The 18202-nt window shown below is 36.1% G+C and overlaps 1 long non-coding RNA gene across 2 annotated transcripts in view; it reads right to left on the minus strand.

Annotated features, from left to right (window-relative positions):
• Positions 1–18202, minus strand: part of LOC123385062 — a 332116-nt gene that overhangs the window by 263060 nt on the left and 50854 nt on the right. For both annotated transcript variants that reach the window (XR_006597077.1, XR_006597078.1), the window contains exon 3: positions 3033–3090. This is a non-coding gene — a long non-coding RNA (uncharacterized LOC123385062). The remainder of the gene's footprint in view (positions 1–3032; positions 3091–18202) is intronic.

An 18202-nucleotide genomic window follows, 5' to 3' on the forward strand; every position in this document is an offset into this window, starting at 1 on the left:
TAATTGCAAATGACAATGTTAACTGGAATAAATAAGTTCAGGAATGAACACAAATGATTTTTGGTAAATTCAACTCAAATGATACTAAAACACAGGCTTTTGATCCAAGACGTCAGGATGCAATGGGCCACCATCTGCATAATTTAGAGTTGACTAACTAAAGGTTCAGTTAAGGATTTTTTCCTATAAAATAAATACTCAACAAATATAAATTAATCACTTATTAGCTGAGCACTGTGACTATGGGTCTGCAGCTATCAAAATGAAAGACATGTGAAAGGGGAGGATACAGGAATGAATGAACCTGAGTACCAGCATCAAAAGCATTACAGTTTCTCTGGCGGGTTGTGAGATCCTAAAAAATAACACCAATAAACAAGCAAACAAATAAACAAATATGTGAATGAATAAATGAATGAATGAGTGAATGAATGACAGTCACTGGACTTAAGGCATAAAAAACTGCACACATAGTTGGAAGCTGAAGGAATTATTCCAAGACTGCTTCCTACCCTGTGCTTGGAACTCTTTCACTCTGGTTTGTTCCTTTTAAGTTCCAACCAAGTCCTTCTTACCAGTGCTGACTTCCTCTTCCATTTCTGCTACCACCCTAGGGAGGTGCAGTCATAATAAAGGCAATGTGAGTAATCAAGATGCCAACTATTATAATGTCTCTGACCCTAAAACAAGTCACACAAATATGAAGACAATTAGGTTCAGTATTTTCCCTAAGTTTCCTTAAAGGCTTAGAAGTAAAACAGGTGACACAATATAGGCAGGAAGCCACACAATCTGTTATCCACATGGATTTAAACAAAATAGGAAAAAGGATAGCTCAAAGAGATGTGAATACCTAGGCCTACATTAATATTTTTGTACATTTGTAAAATTATTTAATTCATGAAAAATACTTCCCAAACTTCTTAGAACCTTCTCCTTACCATCGCTAGAACATAAGTGACTCTCCCTCTAATTATAGTTTACTTCTCTTTTGTAGGTATGTGCTTCCTCTTTTTCTTATCATAAGATCATTACCATGGAGAGGGAGCCTCATCACTTGAACAACTGGGATTTCCACCTATTCCATTCTGTGGCAGTTGACCTTCTATTCCATTTGGTCCAGCCTAACTATGTCTTAAGATCAATGAACTTTTGTGGTCACTTTGTCTGGTTTCCGCAAGGTGTCAGAGCTCTGTGTTTTGTGAATTCATTGACTTTATATTTTCTGTTTCTACTAATATGATGTTTAATTTTATGGGTACACTTAACTGGGCCACAGGGTGCTCAGAAATACAGTCAAACACTATTCTGGATGTTTCTGTGAAAGTGTTTTATATGACATTAACATTAAAATAGGTAGACTGAGTAAAGCAAGCTTCCCTCCTTAATGTTGTTGGGCCTCATCCAATCATTGGAAGCATTTAATATAACAAAAAAGACTGACCTTTCCAAGGTAAAGAGGATTCCTTCTTGCCTGACAATATTTAAACTGGAGCATTGGCCTTTTTCCTGCCTTAGGACTTGAAGTGAAATCAGATATTTTTGGCTCTAGAGTCTACCAGCCTTTGGAGTAGAACTACACCATTGATTCTTCTTGTTCTGAGGCCTTCAGACTTATACTGGAACTATTACTATCTGCTGTCTTTGGTTTCCAGCTTTCCAACTCACCCTGAAGATGTTAAGAGTTGCCAGCCTCCATCATGCAAGCTGATACCTTATAATAAATATCTCTTTATATATATATATATATATATATATATATATATATATATATATGCATCCTATTGATTTCTCTGGAAAAGCCTTATCAATACAACAAAAAATATTTTTTATAGTTCTGTTTTCAGAGGCAATATCTTCTCCCTCTTAATTCTTGCTCTGATTAATACTGCTTAGGTAATAAATTGTCTACTCCTATTTCCCTTAGCCTCTTCAGACCACCAATGTCAGAGTTGAACTGACTTTTTCACTTTGGTTTTCTTTTTACCCCAATAGTGACTCTCCAAATGCCTGCCTATATTTTATGCACTGAAATTTAGGAGCATTTCTCACTGTTCCCAGGTGCTTAGTCTAGATTACTGGATCAACACATCCTAACCATGATAAGCACTCAAGCTCCTAATATGTGATTTTAAAAATATTACATATGGTTAATTAAAGGAAAAAAATGAGGGATATTTACTCTTTAAACATTCTATCCTACACACACACACACACACACACACACACACAAGCACACACATACATGCACACGAAACTTTGAAATGATTCAACATCAAGTCAGCAAGGAGTCTAAAATATTATGCATAAAATTATAATATGTAAACATTATGAGTGACTTTATAAAATAAGCTTTCATTGGAATTATTTGGAATTATTTAGAATGTTCAGAAAATTGTTTTTAAGTTCAGCATTTTATGCCACAGATGATGTGAGAAGATGTAGCTTTTATAATTAAAAAAAATGACAATCCATAAAAAATTTGCAAAATGGCCACTTAACCACTTTTATCTGGCATGTTAGGGCACCTCACATTAAATGGAAGGCCCATTGTCTGACTCCATCAGTCAAAGCAGATGAGAACCAAAACCCCCATACCTCAATGAAGTGCAGATATGAACAGCAGCTAATTAGGATTATAGAAGTTCTGACGAACTAGAAAGTAATGAGAACAAGGGTGAAAAACTCTGGAAAATGCTGGAGTTTCCTACACAGAGACTTGCCTTCCCCAACTCTAACAGAACTTATGTTGGTACACCATATAGACTGATCTATCCTAAAATCCCAACCCTAATTTCAAGAAAAACAAGGTTTAAAGATTCCATGCCTTTGAATATACTGTGGTTCAGTATCTAACACCTACCTTTATATGGGCCTTGAATATTTTTTTGGTCTCCTGTGTATGTTTGGATCAGCAAGAAGATTCACAAGTCACAACTCAATATTCCTGGCACCTCTAACTTTGTCGTAGAAAAGGAAGTGAAACATCAAAAAGCTCAGCTCATGATTAGCACTGAATGAATTTGCCATACCTTATGTTCTCTTTGTGAAGTGAGAAAGTTTACCAGAGCCGATGAGACACGGAGAACACTGTAAGAAAAAACAAAGATTATATGATGAAAAAATAAAGCAGTATTTCCAGTATTTATAATTAAAAACAGATGAACTTAGCATTCCATGGAATTAAACATGAAAATACAGCTGCTGAGAAGCACAAACAATATCTCATAAATCCAGGATTTATTTGAAATACCCAAGATCCATTTAAATATTATGCCTTATTTTTTCTTATTGGAAGAACATCATATGAATACAATTCTACATCATTTTCAACATGGGATTCACGAAATATTCACTGAAAGTCTATTATATGCTAGGTACTGTGTTAAGCACTGTGTGTGAAAGGATATATTGAATAGGGTACTAATCTGCATGATGCTAAGAGTCCACAAGAGAGAGACATGCAAACAATATACTCTGATAGGCTCAAATACATGGTTTTAAAGAGATTATGGAAACAAGGAGATTGAAATATTCACTTAGATTGAAATATTCACTTAGATATATCAATGATCACATCTCAAAGTCAAGAATCATCAGTAGGAATTTTCCAGGAAAATAAAGGTACAGCAAGCATTTCAAGCAGAAAGAATATTATTTAAATAGGCATGGGGGCATTCAATATTATGACATATTCAGATAAATACAAATAGTTTAGCGTGGATAGACTGGTTGGTATGAATTACAAAGATTTACAGATGACCAAAGAAAATTGGAGAGGCCAGAATGTGAAGGGCCTTGAATTCCATGTAAGGATTCTGGCTTTTATCTTGGAAGTATCCACTAAAGATTAAGCAAAGGAATCATAATGTAAGTCAGATTTATGTTTCACACTAGCTGTAACACTGGCTGTAACATAGAAAATGGACAGGAGATTTAAATACGAGACACCTGTGTTTGATCAGGTGAAACTATCCATTTAACCATACTTCTTTACCAATACTTCTTAATAAGAATAATTGCCAGGCACTTTGCATATATTAACTCATTAAATTCCCTTAAGAGTTGCATGAGTTAATTACCATTTTCCCACTCCTACATAAGGAAAGTGAGGTATAGAAAGTTAAAGGAGATATTAAGAAAAGTGTACATAAAGTAGGAATGATTTTAACTTCTGTTGTATTTTTTAGACTGACAAAAATCAAATAGAAAATATTCATATTTATCAGCTTTTATGTAAGCTGTCTAGAATTAATCTGTCTTTGTAAGACCACACTTACAAGCAAAGTCTTGATTTTATTCAATACACTTAGTCAAAAGGTTTTCTTTGTTAGTGTATTTTATTCCTAATAATTTCATAAAAATAATCCAGTGTGGATATTTAAGCTATACATATACAATTCACATACCTAGATGCACAAGTATATATTTGTGAATATCACTGACCCACCGTTACCTCCACCAATGCCAGTAACTATCAGATAAAACTTGTAATGTTCTGTGTTACATAGGAATGGTAGGGGTGGGAAAGAGTTCAAGAGGGAAATTCAGTACTTGCTATTTAAAATATAAACCTAATAACCCTTTCTGACTCTTTGGCAATGTTGTTGTTCCATTAAAACATTATTTTTAAAAACTTGGATTATTGGAAACAAATTCTTATTTAAACTTTGAGTCATATCCCACATTCGTACTTTTTAAAATTTATTTTCTTATTAAAATATCTAAATCAAAATGTACTTCTAATTCTTATCATTTTTAAAAATTTAGGTGCAAAATGAAATTCTGATACTGCCTTAAAAACTGATATTCAAAAAAATTAACATGAAATTGCTAAGTAATGCACAAATTAACACAAATCAGAGTTCATTACATGGCATTAGCAGCTAATTTATTGAAATCATTATGTCTGCTGTTAGAGAGAGCCATATGCCAACTCCAGAAATAACAAGCATTCAGAATCAGGGTCATTGCCTTCATATTTGCATATGTGATACATTAATTGATCTCATGTGCATATTAAAATTAAAACTGCATTTTTCTTGAATATTCCCTAAGAAGTTTGGAGAGCATTATGTTATTAAGGCAAATGTTTATTTCTAGATAATTTCTTTTGCATATGTAAATTTACTCATACAAATCATTATTAGTTACATGTTTCCTTATTTTTCTTATATATCAAGTATGATTTCTTCTTTTTACAAATGTGTTATTTTATGCTTTTATATTTCTATCTTTACCCTATATGCAGTAAAATGTGTAATAATTCAACAGCCAATTCTGAGATACATATTTACCTTAAAGTATAAGGAAATAAATTATTATTATGGGTTTAAAAATTTAAATTGCTCTAAAATAAACAAATTAGAGAATATATTTTTTATAGTTACTCTGAAGGATTTTTTTAAATTTTTTTAACGTTTTTTATTTATTTTTGAGACAGAGAGAGACAGAGCATGAACGGGGGAGGGGCAGAGAGAGAGGGAGACACAGAATCCGAAGCAGGCTCCAGGCTCCCAGCCATCAGCCCAGAGACCGTCGTGGGGCTCGAACACACGGACCTCGGGATCGTGACCTGAGCTGAAGTCGGACGCTTAACCAACTGAGCCACCCAGCGCCCCTAAAAAGGATTTTTTTAAGTTTTTATTTAAATTCCAGTTAGTGGGGTGCCTGGGTGTCTCAGTCAGTTAAGTATCCAACTCTTCATTTCAGCTCAGGTCATGATCTCACAGTTCATGAGTTCGAGCCCCATATTGGGCTTTGTGCTGACAGTGCCGAGACTGCTTGGGATTCTCTCTCTCCTCTCTCTTCCCCATCCCCATTCTTTCTCTCCCTCTCAAAATAAAGAAATAAACTTTTAAAAAAGTAAATTCCAATGAGTTAACAGTAAAATATTAGTTTCATGTGTATAATATAGTGATTCAACACTTCCATACAATATCCAGTGCTCATCACAAGTGCAGTTCTTCTTTATTGCCATCACCTATTTAACCCACCTCCCTAACTACTTCCCTGCTAGTAACCATCCGTTTGTTCTCTATAGGTAAGAGTCTGTTTCTTGGTTTGCCTGTCTCTTTTTTGCCCCTTCGCTCATTTCTTTGTTTCTTAAATTCCACATGATGGGAATCATATGGTATTTGACTTTCTTTGACTTATTTCACATAGCACAATACTCTAGCTCCATCCATGTCATTGCAAATAGCAAGATCTCATTCTTTTTATGGCTAAGTAATGTTCCATTATATATTATATATATATATATATATATATATATATATATATATATATCGTATATATTGTATTATATACAATATATATTGTATTATATAATATACATATTATATATATGACCTCTTCTTTATCCATTTGTCAAGCAATGGACACTTGGGCTATTATAAATAATGCTGCTATAAACATTGGGGTGCATGTATCCTTTTGAATTAGTATTTTTGTATCCTTTGGATAAATACCTAGTAGTACAATTGCTGAGTGATAGGGTAGTTCTATTTTTAACTTTTTGAGGAAACTTTATACTGTTTTCCAAAGTGGCTGCACCAGTTTGCATTCCCTCCAACACTGCAAGAGGGTTCCCCTTTCTCCAAATCCTTGCCAGCACCTGTTGTTTCTTGTGTTGTTGATTTTAGCCATTCTGATGGGTGTGAGGTGGTATTTCATTGTAGTTTTCATTTGTACTTCCCTGATGATCAATGAGGTTGAGTATCTTTTCATGTGTCTGTTGGCCATATGTATGTCTTTGGAAAACTGTCGGTTCATGTCTTCTGACCCTTTTATAATTGGCTTATTCTTTGGGTGTTGAGTTTTATGTTTTATATATATTTGGGATGCTAAACCTTTATTGTATATGTCATTTTCAAATATCTTTTCCCATTCTGTAGGTTGTCTTTTAGTTTTGTTGATTATTTCCTTTGCTGTGCAGAAGCTTTTATTTTGATGAGGTCCCAAGAGTATATTCTTGCTTTTGTTTACCTTGTCTCAGGAGACAGATCTAGAAATAAGTTGCTATGGCCAATGTCAAAAAGGTTACTACCTATGTTCTCCTTTAGGATTTTTATGGTTTCATGTCTCACATTTAGATCTTTCATCCATTTGGAATTTCTTTTTTTGTATAGTATAATAAAGTGGTCAAGTTTCATTCTTTCACATGTTGCTTTCCAGTTTTCCCAATACCATTTGTTAAAGTGACTTTTTTCCACTGGCTATTCTTTCCTGCTTTCTCAAAGATTAATTGACCATATAGTTGTGGGTTCATTTCTGGACTTTCTATTCTGCTCTATTGATCTATGTGCCTATTTTTGTGCTAGTACCATACTGTTTTGATTACTAGAGCTTTGTAATATAACTTGAAGTCCAAAATTGTGATGCCTCCACCTTTGCTTTGCTTTTCAAGATCGCTTTGGTGATTCAAGGTTTTTTGTGTTTCCATGGAAATTTTTGGATTGTTTGTTCTAGCTCTGTGAAAAATGCTGTTGGTATTTGACAGGGATTTCATTAAATGGGTAGATTGCTTTGGGTAATATATACATTTTAATAATATTTCTTCTTCCAACCCATGAGCATGGAATGTCTTTCCATTTTTTTGTGATATCTCCAATTCCTTTAATCAGTGTTTTATAGTTTTAAGAGTACAGATCTTTTATCTCTTTGTTTAGGTTTATTCCTAGGTATCTCATGGTTTTTGGTGCAATTATAAATGGGATTGATTCCTTAATTTGTCTTTCTGCTGGGTCATTATTAGGGTATAGAAATGCAACAGATTTATATATATATTGATTTTGTGTCCTGTGATTTACTGAATTTGTGTATCAGTTCTAGCAATTTTTTGGTAGAGCCTTTCATGTTTTCCATATAGAATATCATGTCATCTGCAAATAGTGAAAGTTTTATTTCCTCCTTGTCAATTTGGATGTCTTTTATTTCTTTTTGTTGTCTGATTGCTATGACGAGGACTTCCAATACTATGTTAAATAACAGTGCAGAGAGTAATGTCATTAAAGAGAAATTTAAAACTAGTGTCACTTAGGTTACTCACTTGATGATTTCATTATAAATTTCACACTTTATAATATGTAGAACACCCACAACAGATATCATATTAAGTCTTAAAATCACAAATTACATATAGGACTAAATTTCATACTGAATTTGAACCCAAAAACATGAGGTAAACTGAAATATTACCTTGTGGTATACAGACTTCAACAGTCCAATATGTAATTCCCTCTCTCACACACACATGCGAATGTTATGAATATGAATGGTAAATATTTCATTATATAGCTTGCTTACCATTTATCTTTTGTGATGATGAATTATATTGATAAGCTATGCAATTGGTAAATTGGGGGGAGCTGAATTTATGTATTTCAATGACAGGAAAGTGGCACTTATATCACAATACAACATATCTCTGAAACAGTTTCAGGGTAGCCTATAGAAAACCATTGCCGGGATGCCTGCGTGGCTCAGTTGGTTAAGTATCCTACTTAGGCTCAGGTCATGATCTCACAGCTCCTGAGTTCGAGCCCCACATCAGGCTCTGTGCTGACAGCTCAGCCTGCTTCAGACTGCTTCAGACTCTGTGTCTCCTTCTCTTCCTGCCCCTCCCCTGCTCATGTTCTGTCTCTGTCTCTCTCTCAAAAATAAATAAACATGAAAGAAGAAAGAAAGAAAGAAAGAAAGAAAGAAAGAAAGAAAGAAAGAAAGAAAGAAAGAACCAGTGCCTATTTCCCCATTTCTAAAAAATAAAAATAAAAATGTCTAACTTGAAGTATTACTCTAGGAAGACTGCTGCAGAATGCGTGTATATGTATGTGTTTATGTATCTCTGTGTGCATCTATCTGTTCGGAAGCTGCCTGATATAAATATTGCATGAGAAATTAGGGAAGAAAATTAATTAAGCAATTAAAAAGTAAAGATATCCACAAATGTGAAAAAGTATTTCCCATACACATAGGTGATAAAACGTTGAAATAAACCTATATATTTTAGGGATAAAAGCTTCAGGAATTAAAGTTGTTTTTAATCAAAAATAGAAAAGACTGGGTACAGTTATATTGAGCTTGACCCTAGGGATAGAAAATAGTTATTGTACAGCATCTTATAAAAAATACATTATCTTAAGATTACAGAATACACAGATGATATTATATTGATTGATAGAGAAAGATACAGACAAGTAGGTATTGTTTAATGAAGAAGCAATCTTCTTAATTGTAGAAACACAGATACATATAATAGAAAGCACACATCCCCGTTAGAAAGCCCAAATTCAAAGAGTAATTTATTTACTCAGAATATCAGTTTAGTCTAAAATAATGCAGTTAAACTTAGTCTCTAAATTCATCTCCTGTTATTGAATTCTATGACTAAAGCCCACTATATCTATAGCGAAAAGTGAAAATTCATGACTAGAGTTGCAAGTGATCATATAAGGTCATAAACTTATGTTTGGATTAGTTACATGAAAGATCAAAGGATTGCCCATTCCTTTCTTTCATCTACTTTCTTGCTACCTCCTCCAACATGGTCATTTGCTAATCTAATAGGACAAAATCCTGTTCACTAATTGGGCCATATTGCTTAATAAGGAATCATGCTTATGAATGTGGGCCCTTTCTTCTGCTTATTCTTATGTTTTAAGATAAGAAAGCTGAGCCTTGTAGCCCATTCAACTTTTTTTTTCTCTTTCTTTCTTTCTTTTTTTTTTATTAAAGACCACTCAAATGTTTGACAGATTTCACCATGTGGGATTTTGGTGAACATGTGACAAAGAGATTAGAACTGCATGAAAATTTTGTTCCCTGTTGGTCTTTAGGCTATAAATGCTGTGTGCTCCAATCTATTTTTGGCCAGTAAACCCTTGTTATAGCCAGCAATGATGCAGCCACAGAGGTAATATTTAATTTCCTATGTACTACTCTTTCTAGTAGATCAACATCCTTCAAATTCTCATGGGTGGAAGTGACTGTCAAGAAAGGATTCAGAAACATTTTGCCCCCCCAGTTTTGCAACATCTTCCTTTTAACAAAACCTCCTCTTCACTTATTATACAGCTAAGTAGCTCTTATTTCATCTGGCTAGCCAACCAACCTAGTCACTACCCTGTGACTACAGGGTTTAGCAGGGGAACCAGTTTGGTGTAGTCACAGCGCACCTAGCCATATTCATTTGTTCATGGTAGGCATGTGACTCAAGGTAGGTCAGGGTCCTTCCCAATAAGCAAGATTTCTCCTCCAGGGCCACTATATAAGGTAGACATAACTCTGTGAACCAAGTGGCAAGTTCACTTTCTACATAAGACAAGGCTGTATCCAATTTGAGAGTTGAACACATGAGAGTCACTCAGAGAGAGTAAATGTCTTAGAAGCACTGGGTTGAGTAGAATCCCCAGAAGCATACTGGGGTCTTCTTTTCTTTTGATTAAGTAAACTACACCAATATCCTTTTACTACATTCCTTTTTAATTTAAATAAATTCAAATTGTGTTTTTGAAACTTGTATCCAAATGAATCATATTTCATCTGCCAAGTATTTGAATATTTCCCCATAATTTAAAAGTTTTTGAAAAATATTTATCAGTCATTTCATTATTTAACTTACCTTTCATATCCTGTAGCCTTTTTTTCAAGTTTTGACACTTAAGATTTTTCTTAATTTAATAAATTACAAAGTTTTTTAAGGGTGACATACAAGTAATTAACTATTTTTCAGCTATACATATTGAAATTATATTTTCTCAGCCTGCCAGTTATTTTTTAATTTGTCTTTGAAAATATAATATTATTTAAAGATTTGTGGTTTTCAGATCTACAAAAATGTTTTTTTCTTTGAATTCTTTCTCACTCTTTTAGTTTATCTTTGGTGATTTGTATAAATACTGTAGAAAGGAGAACTTAGCTCTTTTCATATATACATATATATGGGAATACTTCTTTGGTATGGACTTTAAATGTTGATTTTCTTTATTAAATAACATTTAAAAATTCTTACAGGCTTCTAGTTCCAGTTATTAGAGTCAGAAATTTCATTAGATTCTTCTCTATCTCAAAAATCCATGGAGTGTTCAGGGAAGAAATATGAAAGTGAATAAATCTGCAGAGCTTCTGAGAATGGCAGCAGAGAAACATCAGCAGTCAAAAGATTAGAATAAATTTCTGGAAGACAGAAGACTGATGGGAGCACCTTGATGGATATATTAGAATAAAAAGAGCCATCGCTCAGTATATTCAACAGAAAAAGCTGCAGTGGAACTAGCAGCAATTTTGCACAGTGCAGCTCCCTAGAGTCAGGAGCTAAGGAAGAGAAGGCGTAGGAGGAAGGGCAGAAATCATGATGACTGATGGAGAATCAAACTGAAAGACATGTGCATGTTCAGGCCACCCCCATTCCTGTGCATTAGGAAGTGACATTTGCTTCAATGCCAGATATAGATTGAGTGATATGTTGAGGGAGACCCACAACTCCCAGATTGAGGGTTTGTTCACATTAGTCATACTGGCCTTGTTTTGGTATTTGAATGTGTCTGAATTCTTAGCTATATGCCTGCTTCATACTTAAAACCCAGAAATATCACAGTAACACCTCAAAATACCACACACACACACACACACACACACACACACACACACATTGTATACCTCTCCCTCATTCAAGGAACAGACCTATTACAGCAGAGGAAACCCCTGCTAGCCACATAGTTAATCTACCAGATCCTTTATTTTATGTTTATCAGTGACCAATTAAGAATCTGTTGCTATCCTAGAAATTCAATAGTTATAAAAAAAGAGTAAAGATGAACAAATGAGACAACTAAACCTGAAGGAAAAACAATAAAATTCAGATTAGAGAAAAGGATACAATCAAATAATAAACTACTTCTAATTAATATGTCTAGAGAGTTTAGATAAGATATTGTTTCAATGCAACATAAACAGCCTGTTATGAACTAGAGTAATAGTTATCTAAAACCATACTTAAAATGTGGTTATTGAAAACTGAATCCAATAAAGTATTTGAAATGAAAATTTAGAAATTATTTCAGAACACAAATGACAAATGACAAATAGATAAAAAATGGTAGAGAGGATATTTGCAATCCATATTTCCATATTCTTCCACTGGAAGAATCATGAAATATTTAAAAACTAGAAAGAATGAAAAAATGAAGGGAACAAATTACCAAAGAAATAAAGAAAGGAAAATTTCCAGAGGTAAAGACGAAGATATATGTCTTCAGATCAGAAGTTCTCACTTAGTATCAAGAAGGTTGAGAGGAGGTTCGGAAGATGGTGGCATAGGAGGGTGCTGGGCTTACCTCGTCCTGCTGATCACTTAGTTCCACCCACATCTGCCTAAATAACCCAGAAAACCACCAGAAGACTAGCAGAACAGACTCCACGGAGCCAAGTGTAGACAAGAGGCCCATGGAAGAGGGTACTAAGGGTGGAGAGGCAATGCTTGCTACACAGACTGGTGGGAGGGAGCCGGGCTGCAGAGGGGTAACCCAACCGGCAAGGCGGAATCCCAGAGTCTGGCTTGCAAAAGCAGAGGGCTGGACTGGGTAAGTTCTGACAGCCTGGAATGTTATAAGTCAACAGCTCTGCTTGGAGAGTGGAAGGGTGAGAGGACACCAAGAGGGAGAGGTGTTGAACCCTGGAAAACAGAGCTCAGCTCAGCCAGAGCCATCTCCCTCTCCCATCACCAAGCCGAAATCCCAAAGGGAACCAGTTTCCATCACCCAACTTGCTTGCACTGTGCAAACACCCAACACTGTGCTTCTGTGGATCCATTCCTCCGACTGGCTGGCCTCCCTCCAGGTGCTGCAGGACCCCTCCCGCAGGGGACCACCTATAGCAAAGTGAGCTAAGCCTGCCCCTCCTGTCCCTGTGCACCTTGCGGGTCCACCCTGTTTAATACGCTATTGGCCAGATCCCATAGAAGCAGCACTACAAGCCTGGCAGGGTGCAAGTAGCCAAGACAGGGGCCACAGCACTCCACAGGGGCCCAGCACTCCTGCCGCTGGGAGAGGGGAAGATAAGGTACACACCAATCTGATGTGGCCCCAGCAGTGGGCTGGGGACAGACATCAGGTCTGACTGTGGCCCCGCCCACCAACACAAGTTACTCCAGACAGCACAGGCGAAGTACCCTGAAGTTGGGCACCACCCCAAGGACTATCCAAAATGATGAAACAGAAGAATTCTCCCCAAAAGAAACTCCAATATGTAGCGACAGCTAATTAATTAATCAAAAATGATTTAAGCAATATAACGGAACACAAATTTAGAATAATAGTCATAAAATTAATTGCTGGGCTTGAAAAAAGTATGGAGGACAGCAGAGAATCTATTGCTACAGATATGAAGAGACTAAGATTTAGTCATGAGGAGCTAAAAAAATGCCATAAATGAGGTGCAAAATAAAATGGAGGCGACCACAGCTCAGATTGAAGAGGCAGAGGAGAGAATAGGTGAATTAGAAAATAAAATTATGGAAAAAGAGGAAGCTGAGAAAAACAGAGATTAAAAAAAATCCAGGAATATGAGGGGGAAATTAGAGAACTAAGTAATGCAATCAAACGGAACAATATCCATATACTAGGAATTCCAGAAAAGAAAGAGAGAGAGAAAGGGGCTGAAGGTGTACTTGAACAAATCATAGTTGAGAACTTCGCTGATCTGGGGAAGGAAAAAGGCATTGAAATCCAAGAGGCACAGAGAACTCCCTTCAGACATAACTTGAATCGATCTTCTGCACAACATATCATAGTGAAACTGGCAAAATACAAGCATAAAAAGAAAATTCTGAAAGGAGCTAGGGATAAACAGGCTATAACATATAAAGGGAAACCCATAAGACTAGTGGCAGATCTATCTACTGAAACTTGACAGGCTAGAAAGAAATGGCAGGAAATCTTCAATGTGATAAACAGAAAAAATATGCAGCCGAGAATTCTGTATCCAGCAAGCCTGTCATTCACAATAGGAGAGATAAAGGTTTTCCCAAACAAACAAAAACTGAAGGAATTCATCACCACTAAACCAGCCCTACAAGAGATCCCAAGGGGGATTCTATGAGCAAAATGTTACAAAGACCACAAAGTACCAGAGACATCACTACAAGCATGAAAACTACAGACATCACAATGACTCTAAACCCATATCTTTCAATAATAACACTGAATATAAATGGACTAAATGCTCCAACCAAAAGACATAGGGTATCAGAATGGATAAAAAAACAAGACCCATCTATTTGCTGTCTAGAAGAGACTCATTTTAGGCCTGAGGACACCTTCAGATTGAAAGTGAGGGGATGGAGAACTATCTATCATGCTATTGGAAGTCAAAAGAAAGCTGGAGTAGCCATACTTATATCAGACAAACTAGACTTTAAATTAAAGGCTGTAACAAGAGATGAAGAAGGGCATTATATAATAATTATAGGATCTATCCATCAGGAAGAGCTAACAATTATAAATGTCTATGCGCCAAATACAGGAGCCCCCAAATATATAAAACAATTAATCACAAACATAAGGAACCTTATTCATAAGAATGTGGTAATTGCAGGGGACTTTAATACTCCACTGAAAACAATGGATAGATCATCTAGATACACGGTCAATAAAGAAACAAGGGCCCTGAATGATACATTAGATCAGATGGACTTGACAGATATATTTAGAACTCTGCATCCCAAAGCAACAGAATATACTTTCTTCTCGAGTGCATATGGAACATTATCCAAGATAGATCACATACTGGGACACAAAACAGCCCTTAATAAGTATAAAAGAAGTGAGATCATACCATGCACACTTTCAGACCACAATGCTATGAAACTCGAAATCAACCACAGGAAAAAGTCTGGAAAACCTCGAAAAGCATGGAAGTTAAAGAACACCCTACTAAAGAATGAATGGGTCAACCAGGCAATTAGAGAAGAAATTAAAAAATATATGGAGGGGCGCCTGGGTGGCTCAGTCGGTTAAGCGGCTGACTTCGGCTCAGGTCATGATCTCACGGTCCGTGAGTTCAAGCCCCACATCAGGCTCTGTGCTGACAGCTCACAGCCTGAAGCCTGTTTCAGATTCTGTGTCTCCCTCTCTCCGACCCTCCCCCATTCATGCTCTGTCTCTCTCTGTCTCTAAAATAAATAAACGTTAAAAAAAATATATATGGAAACAAATGATAGTGAAAATACAACAATCCAAATGCTTTGGGATGCAGCGAAGGCAGTCCTGAGAGGAAAATACATGGCAATCCAGGCCTATCTCAAGAAATAAGAAAAATCCCAAATACAAAATCTAACAGCACACCTAAAGGAAATAGAAGCAAACAGCAAAGACACCCCAAACCCAGCAGAAGAAGAGCAATAATTAAGATCAGAGCAGAAATAAACAATATAGAATCTAAAAAAACTGTAGAGCAGATCAACGAAACCAAGAGTTGGTTTTTTGAAAAAAAAACAAAATTGATAAACCTCTAGCCAGGCTTCTCAAAAAGAAAAGGGAGATGACCCAAATAGATACAATCATGAATGAAAATGGAATTATTGCAACCAATCCCTCAGAAATACAAGCAATTATCAGGGAATACTATAAAAATTATATGCCAACAAACTGGACAACCTGGAAGAAATGGACAAATTCCTAAGCACCCACACACGTCCAAAACTCAAACAGGAAGAAATAGAAAACTTGAACAGACCCACAACCAGCAAAGAAATTGATTCAGCTATCAAAAATCTCCCAACAAATAGGAATCCAGGACCAGATGGCTTCCCTGGGGAATTCTACCAGACATTTAAAACAGAGATAATACCTATCCTTCTCAAGCTGTTCCAAAAAATTGAAAGGGAAGGAAAACTTCCAGACTCATTCTATGAAGCCAGCATTACTTTGATTCCTAAACCAGACAGAGACGCAGCAAAAAAAGAGAACTATAGGCCAATATCCCTGATGAATATGGATGCAAAAATTCTCAATAAGATACTAGCAAATCGAATTCAACAGCATATAAAAAGAATCATTCACCATGATCAAGTGGGATTCATTCCTGGGATGCAGGGCTGGTTCAACATTCGCAAATCAATCAATGTGATACATCACATTAATCAAAGAAAAGATAAGAACCATATGATCCTGTCAATTGATGCAGAAAAAGCATTTGACAAAATTCAGCATCCTTTCTTAATAAAACCCCTCAAGAAAGTTGGGATAGAGGGAACATACTTAAACATCATAAAACCCATTTATGAAAAGTCCACAGCTCATATCATCCTCAGTGGGGAAAAACTGAGAACTTTTCCCTGAGATCAGGAACACGACAGGGATGTCCACTCTCACCGCTGTTGTTTAACATAGTGTTGGAAGTTCTAGCATCAGCAATCAGACAACAAAAGGAAATCAAAGGCATCAAAATTGGCAAAGATGAAGTCAACCTTTCACTTTTTGCAGATGACATGATATTATACATGGAAAATCCGATAGACTCCACCAAAAGTCTGCTAGAACTGATACATGAATTCAGCAAAGTTGCAGGATACAAAATCAATGTACAGAAATCAGTTGCATTCTTATACACTAACAATGAAGCAACAGAAAGACAAATAAAGAAACTGATCCCATTCACAACTGCACCAAGAAGCATAAAATACCTAGGAATAAACCTAACCAAAGATGTAAAAGATCTGTATGCTGAAAACTATAGAAAGCTTATGAAGGAAATTGAAGAAGATATAAAGAAATGGAAAAAACATTCCATGCTCATGGATTGGAAGAATAAATATTGTCAAAATGTCAATACTACCCAAAGCTATCTACACATTCAATGCAATGCCAATCAAAATTGCACCAGCATTCTTCTCGAAACTAGAACAAGCAATCCTAAAATTCATATGGAACCACAAAAGGCCCCGAATAGCCAAAGTAATTTTGAAGAAGAAAACCAAAGTGGGAGGCATCACAATCCCAGACTTTAGACTCTACTACCAAGCTGTCATCATCAAGACAGCATGGTATTGGCCCAAAGACAGACACATCTACCAATGGAATAGAACAGAAACCCCAGAATTAGACCCACAAAAGTATGGCAAAGTAATCTTTGGCAAATCAGGAAAGAATATCCAATGGAAAAAAGACAGTTTCTTTAACAAATGGTGCTGGGAGAACTGGACTGAAACATGCAAAAGGATGAAACTAGACCACTTTCTTACACCATTCACAAAAATAAACTCAAAATGGATAAAGGACCTGGATGTGAGACAAGAAACCATCAAAACCTTAGAGGAGAAAGCAGGAAAAAAACCTCTCTGACCTTACCCGCAGCAATTTCTTACTTGACACATTCCCTAAGGCAAGGGAATTAAAAGCAAAAATGGGGGTGCCTGGGTGGCTCGGTCAGTTAAGCAGCCTACTTCGGCTCAGGTCATGATCTCACGGTCCGTGAGTTCGAGCCCCGCATCAGGCTCTGTGCTGACAGCTCAGAGCCTGGAGCCTGCTTCCGATTCTCTGTCTCCCTCTCTCTCTGCCCCTCCCCTGTTTATGCTCTGTCTCTCTCTGTCTCAAAAATAAAGAAACGTTAAAAAATATTAAAAAAAATAAATAAATAAAAATTAAAATTAAAATTAAAAAAAAGCAAAAATGAACTATTAGGACCTCAAGAAGATAAAAAGCTTATGCACTGCAAAGGAAACAATCAACAAATCTAAAAGGCATCCAACAGAATGGGAAAAGATATTTGCAAATGACATATCAGACAAAGGGCTAGTATCTAAAATCTATAAAGAGCTCACCAAACTCCACACCCGCAAAAACAAATAATCCAGTGAAGAAATGGGCAGAAAACATGAAGAGACACTTCTCTAAAGAAGACATCCGGATGGCCAACAGGCACATGAAAAGATGCTCAACGTCGCTCCTCATCAGGGAAATACAAATCAAACCCACAATCAGATACCACCTCACGCCAGTCAAAGTGGCTAAAATGAACAAATCAGGAGACTACAGAAGCTGGAGAGGATGTGGAGAAATGGGAACCCTCTTGCACTGTTGGTGGGATGCAAACTGGTGCAGTCACTCTGCAAAACAGTGTGGAGGTTCCTCAAAAAATTAAAAATAGATATACCCTATGGCCCAGCAATAGCACTGCTAGGAATTTACCTAAGGGATACAGGAGT

This window comes from Felis catus, chromosome B1, assembly GCF_018350175.1.
Source record: "Felis catus isolate Fca126 chromosome B1, F.catus_Fca126_mat1.0, whole genome shotgun sequence".
NCBI classification, from domain to species: domain Eukaryota; kingdom Metazoa; phylum Chordata; class Mammalia; order Carnivora; family Felidae; genus Felis; species Felis catus.